Raw genomic sequence first — 7,969 nt, 5'->3', positions numbered from 1 at the left:
CCAGTGCACACTGACATTGGCTGCCAGATGTTTTGAGGTAGCCGACGATGCCGTGGCGGCGCCGGCGGGCACCAAACCATCCAACGCCGACCAGAGTTATGCAAAAAGTGGCTAAAAAAAATGGGAGGGAATATGAAATTGCAGTGGTGACGCCCTGACAGAGGTTTACATTTTCCGACTGACTGATGCAAAGCCCAAGAATGAAGAGCAAGCGTTGAGAGAAAGGCGTGACGATGAGCTCGAGTCTAGTTTTTCTCTCTTTTTCTTTCTATGCTTCTCGAGCGCCCAAATCTTCTAAAAAGCTCTTAGAGACGGCAGTATATAACTTTCGGAGTGAACGTTGTAGAGGAGACATATCAGAGTTTCTATCTCGATGTAGATTCGCACTTTATTGGTGCAAACCCACGAAACACAAAAAGCTCTAATAGACGTCTAAAAAAAGTCTCGGAAAAAAAAGCTTGACATCTAGAAGAAGTTTCACCTAAGCAGTTTAGACTTAGACGTTTACTAGCCTTCTATTAGCTCTGCTAACGCTACGCTTGTATACGGCTAGAAAACTTCTCAGGTAGAATTTTTCTAGAATTTTTTTAGACGTTTTTTTTTTTTTCGAAATGGGTGCCTGTATTATTTTACGCATTTCAAGACTGATTTTAGTGCTGCCTTTAAACCCTCTAAAGCTTTAAAAAGTTGTAGTTCATTTTTCTGGTATACACCACTCAAAAATGAACTCAAAACTGATTTGCAATGACCCAAACAATGAGCCCACATTACAAGGGATGTATGGCTGTAGTAATGAGCCATAAATGCATGTGCTAGCACACTTTTCAGTCACTGCGTTACTCTTTATTGAATCCAGTGCATATACACCCACACAAAAAAAGAAAAGGATCAGGAAATTAATGTTAGAAGCCATGGAGGAGGTAGCTTCACTGGTTTGGCTGACGTTACAACGGTAAGCACTTGGATGGCGGGAAAGTGACGAGCAGCAACCAATTGTTAAGTCAAAAATTCATTCGGCCCCGGGCCTTGTTCACAACGGATGCGTTGATGAGCAAGTTGCTGTGATGTGGATGGCACTGAAGAGCTCGCTAGGTGTTCCAAAAATCACTTTTCTTGCAAGGAGGATGCCAACTAGACAGTAACAAGGGGAAGTCAAATCCAGCTCTGTTCAGCAGCCTGCAGAAGTGAAAAATATTAGAGTAACCAAAAGCACAGTCAGTCAGGTGCATGTAGAATGGCCAATGAGGAGTCGGAAGCAAATAAGACCAGGAAATGGCAAGGAGTGACAGCACAGGCAATAAAATAAGCTAATTAAAAACATAGATGCATGTGATGTCACTGCAAGTGGCATTTCAGCAGAGTGCTACGGCTCACCATAAACTCAAGAAGTCAATCACTGTGGAGGCCTTTAACAGAAGCAAAATCCAAACAGCGTGCATGGACACTGAAAGCCAAGCAGTCAATAGCAAGTGCACTGCCTTACTGTGATGCACACTGTACTCATAGAACCTCCTAAGCTACATCTTGCAAACAGGCTTTCTCTTACCTGCAAGATGTGGCTGAAGTTTGACATCCTGCACCGTCGCATGAAAACATAGCAGAGATGCTGCTGTCCTGGTAATGCCTGCATCACTTCAGTATACACCAGAGATGTGTTAAATCTTGGACCTTAACTTGACAGCCACACAGGGCACATCTGAAAGATAAGACAAATAAAAGTGCGTGTGTATAAGGTTCCTAACACTGCATTGCCAAAGAAGCCCTTTCTAATCTGTACGATGAAGCTCAAACAGTGGGCAAGAGATTACTTACACCACTGCAAGAGATTACTTACACCACTGCACAAGAAGCATTAGTCCAGATTCCCACCTCAGAACTGAAACAATCTCCAGGCAAAGTCGTCTGAACAACCAAGTACAAGGTGCTGCTATTAATTTGCGTGAAACTAGACCAGGTCCTTGCTCCTCCGGCCAACAGTTGGAGTTCTAAAGGACAAACAAATAATGGGGCTTGTGGAATGAACATTAGCAAAGAGCCTAGACCTATACAAGAAATCATGAAGTGAAAGAAAAGGTGTCAGCTGCAAAGCGTGCTTACCAAAACTTGAGTTGAGCAGGCAAGGAGGTCCTCTGAAAACCACTGTTGAACAGCCTGTACCCAAAACGAAATGTACACAGTGAAGTAGGGACAACGCCAGCTGTGCACGGTGCAATGGTTTTCCAAGAAATAAAAACTGCCATGCCTGCAAAGAGCCGTAGTACTTCACTGCACTGTCACACAGCCTGCACACATACAGAGCAGCACCACTGAGTAAACTACCTTTGTTCCGGGGCTCTCAATCGCAATGAAATAAAAGCTTGACGCAGTTAAGATAACCAAAGCCTTTTTAACGCGAGTTTCACTGACGGCAATCACAGCAAGGAGAATTGGAGCACACAGGTGGCCAGATGAGAGTCCTTGGCAAGAATAAAACCTGCCAGAATGCAATAGAGCACAGAATGTGTAGGAAAAAATTCGCGCCTTATCAACGTACGCTTAAACAAAGCTGGTTGGTTTGAAGCTTTGTCACGTTCACCTTGGTAAAGAAAGCAACTAGCATGCGATAGCAGCCTAGCTGTATCCACTTAACAAAAGCTCAAATACATGCAAATGCCCTGTTTTAAAACATTCAACGCTACACTTTCGTATGTAAAACACTGGCTGATACTGTTTTGTGATTTGTATACCAAAGGTTCAATTAGGCGCGTTAGTGGCAAAGCCGACACTTTCACCACAGAAGAGGAATGCAAGGTTACTTACTTTTGCAGAAAACGAGGCTCACACCTCAGTAGAGTGTACTAGAAAGGTCTGAGTGAGACGAACGAGGCGCTCAAAGCGAGGCGCTGGCTGTCGACAGAATAGAGGGCGCTGTGATCGCAGTGGATTGGCTGGGCGCGCCGGCAGACGCGGCGCAAGCTGTGCGCTGCGGCCCCTTCTGCGGCGTCTTGTCTGTACGGGTTGATTCTTTTTATTCAAACAGGGGTCATTGGCGCAGTACAGCACAAGATAGGTCCCCGAGGTATTTTGGAACGCTTGTAGTCGCTGTCTCCACAAAAACCAGAAATTGACCGTCCCCTCCGTGTGCGCGGCAGGCGAGTTGCAACTGCAGCGCACTCCACAAGTTCGCGTGTATGTCTGGCCTGGCAGCTTACACCGAGTCTACCATTAGCAAACTTTTGTTCTTCGAATACTGATGAAATATCCGTCGTCATGCAAAGGTAAATAAAAAGTCCTTAACCAGACAATGTGTATTAGGCAGCGGAATCGCGAAAGAATATGGTGTCAGCGCGGAAACGAAATAAATTTTCGCGGAATGAATGGACGTGCACAAAAACGGAGCGCAGGAATGCGTTCGGCGCGATTTCGCGCTTCCAAATGAAAGTCTGGAATCGCAAAGTAGAGAAATGTTACAAGGTCGGAGCGCTAAAGGGCCTCCGCGTGCGCAAATCGCAACAGCTGAGTGCAAGACTGGGATTCGAACACCACTCAGCGCTCAATTTACTTCTCTCTGAACACTGGCCAAAGTACTGTACGTTGTACAAGCAAAATAGTTTCTTAGTGTTGCGTAAGGATGAATACATTTTTGGTTATGGTAATAAAAGGCCGTGAAACATGTCAATAATTGAAAAGGAATGATGTATATTAAACCACTGATGGCAAGTGCAACTCAAATGTATGGCCAACTGATGCAAAATAGGTCAACATTTATTTTGCGAAAGCAACAAGCAGTACTGCTTGTCAGCGTCATAGGCACCTGCGCACTTTTAGGTGCTTCATCCTTTGACGCCTTTCATCATTTGATTTGTTTAGGCCCTTAATCAGGAAGTGGAGCCGTGTTACAATACAAAACTTCACAACCTTGCACTTTACTTCGCCTTCATGGACTGTGCATCTAATTGTTTTTGTTCTGGTCCTGAGCAGTGACAGCACGTGCAGAATGCTGTCAGCATGTGTAACTGATTCATGCTGAAGCAGCCCGTAAAGGCACTCTCCCGACTCGTCGTAGTAGTTTCCACTGTCCTGCACGGCCGTAGGTGCAGGCTTTCTTCCTTTTGCAGCCCGGGCTTTTGAGCACGGTAGACGTGCCCCGCTTGCGTAGTGCACGTTTCACAGGTGCCTTTGAGCTCAAATACTTCGGCTTATTGGGAAAAAGCGTGGGCACTGCTTCCGGTGTGAGCGCGGGCACTCCGCGCGCAATTCTCACTTCTTTGCCGGCCACTAGTCACTAAGTATGTACCGTTCTTCAAAGTGCAGCTCACACACTGCGCAGTTCTCATCCAGAGGTTTGTCAGCGCGATGGGGGTTCCGCTCCCAGGCTTTCCTTCGAACCGCATCTTTCGGGACGCTGAACAACACTCGGCTGGGACGCCCGCGTAGCCGGTGCGACATCCAGGTGCGTAGCGGTGACGATGCCTTCGATTAGGCATGCCACACACTTTGATGGTAACTGCAGGATAAAAGAGTGATCACAAAAGAACGAGCTACGCGAAAAAAAAAAAACGCCGCCGCTAGCTGCTCGAGAACATTCCTGACACATCGTCTGCTCCGGCGCAACCCAATCCACTTCGACCGCAGCGCCACCGCAGCATTTTTCGACGCGGAGCGCCTCACCCCCAAGCAAGCGCGGAGCCGGTTGTTCGGCCCACTCAGACCTTTCTAGTACACTCTAACCTCAGTGCAACACTGGTAGTAAACGATACCGCAGAAAAAAGGGAAAATGCAAACTGTAGCGGCGTGAAGTGCCAACCAGCGCGGAAAAAAGTGCGCTCCGAACCGTACTACAACGTGCGCTGCATCCGCTTCCCGCGCGTAGCTATCGCTAGCCTCTGCAACGCCAAATGACCAAATGAAGTACTAAATTTCTAAACGTAAAAAATAAACAAATCATTAAAGAACCAAAAAACAAATTGAATCTAATACTTTCATGTAAAACTAAGCACTTGCAGCTTCCACTAAGATTTTTTTCTGCTTTAAACGGTTAAAACCACTTTGGCAAACTATCCTGCATCGCCACCGTGCGGAGCGACACCAAGCAGCAAGCTGCGGCGTGACTACAGCGTAGCGTGACTCAAGAAAGATTGCCTCCAAGATACGCCGCCACGAAAAGATAGCGCGCGGGTGATCTGCGCGATAAACTGCGCGAGCGAGCTCGGCGAAGGCGGCGAAGGCAACGTGCGCTGCGCCTGTCAATCCGCATGCTGCCGCCAGCTAGCTGAGGCGTAACAGAGGCGTTCGCAACATGAAGCAAATTTTTTCACTCGCGTAACTACCGTCGGCTTTCAGGGCCATTATATGTTACCTAAATCCAGCCTTACGAGTGGCGGGTTAGCTGCACTCGATGTGGAACGTGATTCGGGCTCCGTAGGATAAAACGCGCTTTCTGTGTTCGAATACAAAGAGCGGTCTTTGCACCGGCGCGCCTGCTCTTCGAAACGTCAAGCAGGAGAGCCATCTAATTTATGTGCCGTGATTTACAGCATGTTTAATCCACGGTGGCAACTCTGCTGATTACTGGCGCATCTCCTTGACGTGGTCTCAAGTTCCACGTGTTAGAAACAAGTCTAGAAAACATCTGACTACAGAAGTTTCACAGAAGTTTCACAGCAAACGTCTGACTGCAGATGTTTAAGAGACGTCGCAGAGGAAACTTCTCCTTGTCGACATCTATGAGACGTTTGAACACAGCGCAAGACGTTTGTAGTCATTTGAAGCTGTTCCGAGACGTTCGTAAGACGTTTTGTGTTTCGTGGGAAGCTTGAATGTCGTAAGCTTGCGCTGCACGTTTGAATTCCGCTCGGTCCGCAATCATGCAGCTGCCTCTGTGGCTCAGTGGTTCTCGGGTGCTGACCCGAACGACGCGGGTTCGATCCCGGCCGCGGCGTTCTTATTTCGATGGAAGCGAAATGCTTGAGGTCCGTGTACCATGCGATGTCAGTGCACGTTAAAGAACCTGAGGGTCGAAATTATCCCGAGCCCTTCACTACGGCGCCCCTCACAGCCCGAGTCGCTTTGAGACGTTAAATCTCGTAAACCGAAACCATGCGTTGACATCGTATGCATTTCATTTGACTGCAATGCGCAAACCGGGCGAGTCTTCGTTTTTGCTTAACTCCACATTATCCAGGCGCCCTTTACTTCACTGTGCATGTGTAACGCACATTTCGCTCATGTCCGACAGAAAATTCCACACCAGGCCGAGGTCCGCTTGAATGGTCACGTCCATTAGGGTTCGCGAGCACTACTAAGAAGGTTGCTGGGGCCTGAGGAAAAACTTGGGGGCGCATTAGAACGACCAGACCAGTTTGGCTAATGGCTGGCGTCAGGCTTTCTGTGAGACTCACTTGCCACTGTGGCTGAGTAGTTAAGACTATCAGCTGTTAACCCGAGGAGGCCGGTTCAATCCCAGCCGCGTTTCTATGGAGGCAAAATGGAAGACGCCCGAGAACCTTGTGATGTCACACTGCACGTTAAAGAACCACATGTGGTCAAAATTCAACCACATGGCGTCCCTTCGTGGCTCTGAACCCTATGTGCCATCTTTCTGTGGAGTTGGCATTCCTGGTGTTCAGAAATTTGTGTGTGTGGCGCATATGAGCCATGTGTTCGAAGCGCCGATAGTGTTGTGCCGAAAATAGCCGAACCAAGGTGACCGGATGGCAACAATGACACTTCGCGGGTTTTTGAGTAACGAAAATTGGTAAGATGTTTTGCGTAGGTTTGATTGTAATGAAGATTGCGAAGACGTGCCATTTTCATCGCCCAGTCAGTCAAAATTACACACAAAATCTTTACAACCTTCAATCGAAATTGGAGAGTTTTCATTTAAAAAAAAACAAACGTCAAATTATAAATGTGCTCCACGCGCGCGCACGCACACACACCTGGTATTTTTAGAACGTTTGCATATTTTTGTTTTAAAGCGTCAGTATGGTTACAGTGCTCTATATTCTAGAGCACAGTACTGTAGTATGGTTGTGCAGCTAGGCGGACATCACGTACACACGTAATAGAGCTCAATAATTAAAATATTAACTAAAATTAAAGTGTGAGACCAATTTTACGGAAGGTTTTTTTTTTTTTAACCCGATACAAGCTGAAAATTGGTTATTTGGCTTAAGATGGGTGTTATTTTTTCCTAATCAAAATGTTAAACAGTTGAAAAAGTTAATTTATGTTTATGTATACATTTGACGCCGACAGTCACAACCTTAATTTAGTTCATTGCAAGTCAAGTTGCTTTTGTTGCTATACACACAACTGTGCAATGAAGGGAAATAATCGTGATACCATCAACTGTGATTCTGTTATAGTGAAAAGACAAAAAACAATGGTTCGTATAGGCATCTTTTGAGAAAAATTGCGGCAGTAAGGAAATAAGTTTCGCGACTTTACTTATTGCGGATGATTGCACAGCTGGATATATAGTAAATAAAAGAAAAACTTTCAATGAAAAGTCGCCTACAGGGATAAAGTTATAATTGCTCTCTTAAAAACGAACGACATAGAAGTTAGTTTCGAGAAAAACGCGAAAGGTCGGGAAAAACTACGAATGCCCTAGACCAATGTCCACGACGGCTAAAACCAACCATAGCTCAGCTCCTCCTTAGACTTGCTTTTCTTTGATTTTGCTCGCAAGGCCGCTCACTTATTTTTTCTTGTGTTTTTGCTGCATCAGTGGACCGAAATGAAGATTTCCTGATTCGATGTTAGTCTTCTGTCAGGAGAGCTTTCTGTGTGCTGACCAGGTTTGATTCTAATGTGTCTCAAAACGTCTAGCGTACTTCTGTTACCGTTGTTGAAATTACACATGTCATCATACAAACCAAACCTCAGTGTTGGTATCCTTCCTGACATAACCATCCAATGTGTTCCAAGCGCTTTGCATTGCTTTTGTGAGCGTTTTATTTATTAACTACACACAAAAATAGAC

General features: G+C 46.0%; 1 long non-coding RNA gene across 1 annotated transcript; it reads right to left on the bottom strand.

Moving 5' to 3' along the window:
- Positions 1-636: 636 nt before the first annotated feature.
- LOC149332666 (uncharacterized) lies at positions 637-2,784 on the bottom strand. The gene is made up of 4 exons (XR_016285246.1): positions 2,098-2,784; positions 1,835-1,985; positions 1,547-1,696; positions 637-1,176 (listed from the first exon to the last, which is right to left on the bottom strand). It is a non-coding gene; the product is annotated as an uncharacterized LOC149332666 (long non-coding RNA).
- Between the last annotated feature and the right edge of the window lie 5,185 nt (positions 2,785-7,969).

Source organism: Amblyomma mixtum, chromosome 8 (assembly GCF_055824585.1).
Source record: "Amblyomma mixtum isolate Tamu chromosome 8, ASM5582458v1, whole genome shotgun sequence".
NCBI lineage: Eukaryota > Metazoa > Arthropoda > Arachnida > Ixodida > Ixodidae > Amblyomma > Amblyomma mixtum.
The sequence above is the reverse complement of the archived record's forward strand: the minus strand, read 5'-3'. Positions and strand labels throughout refer to the sequence as shown.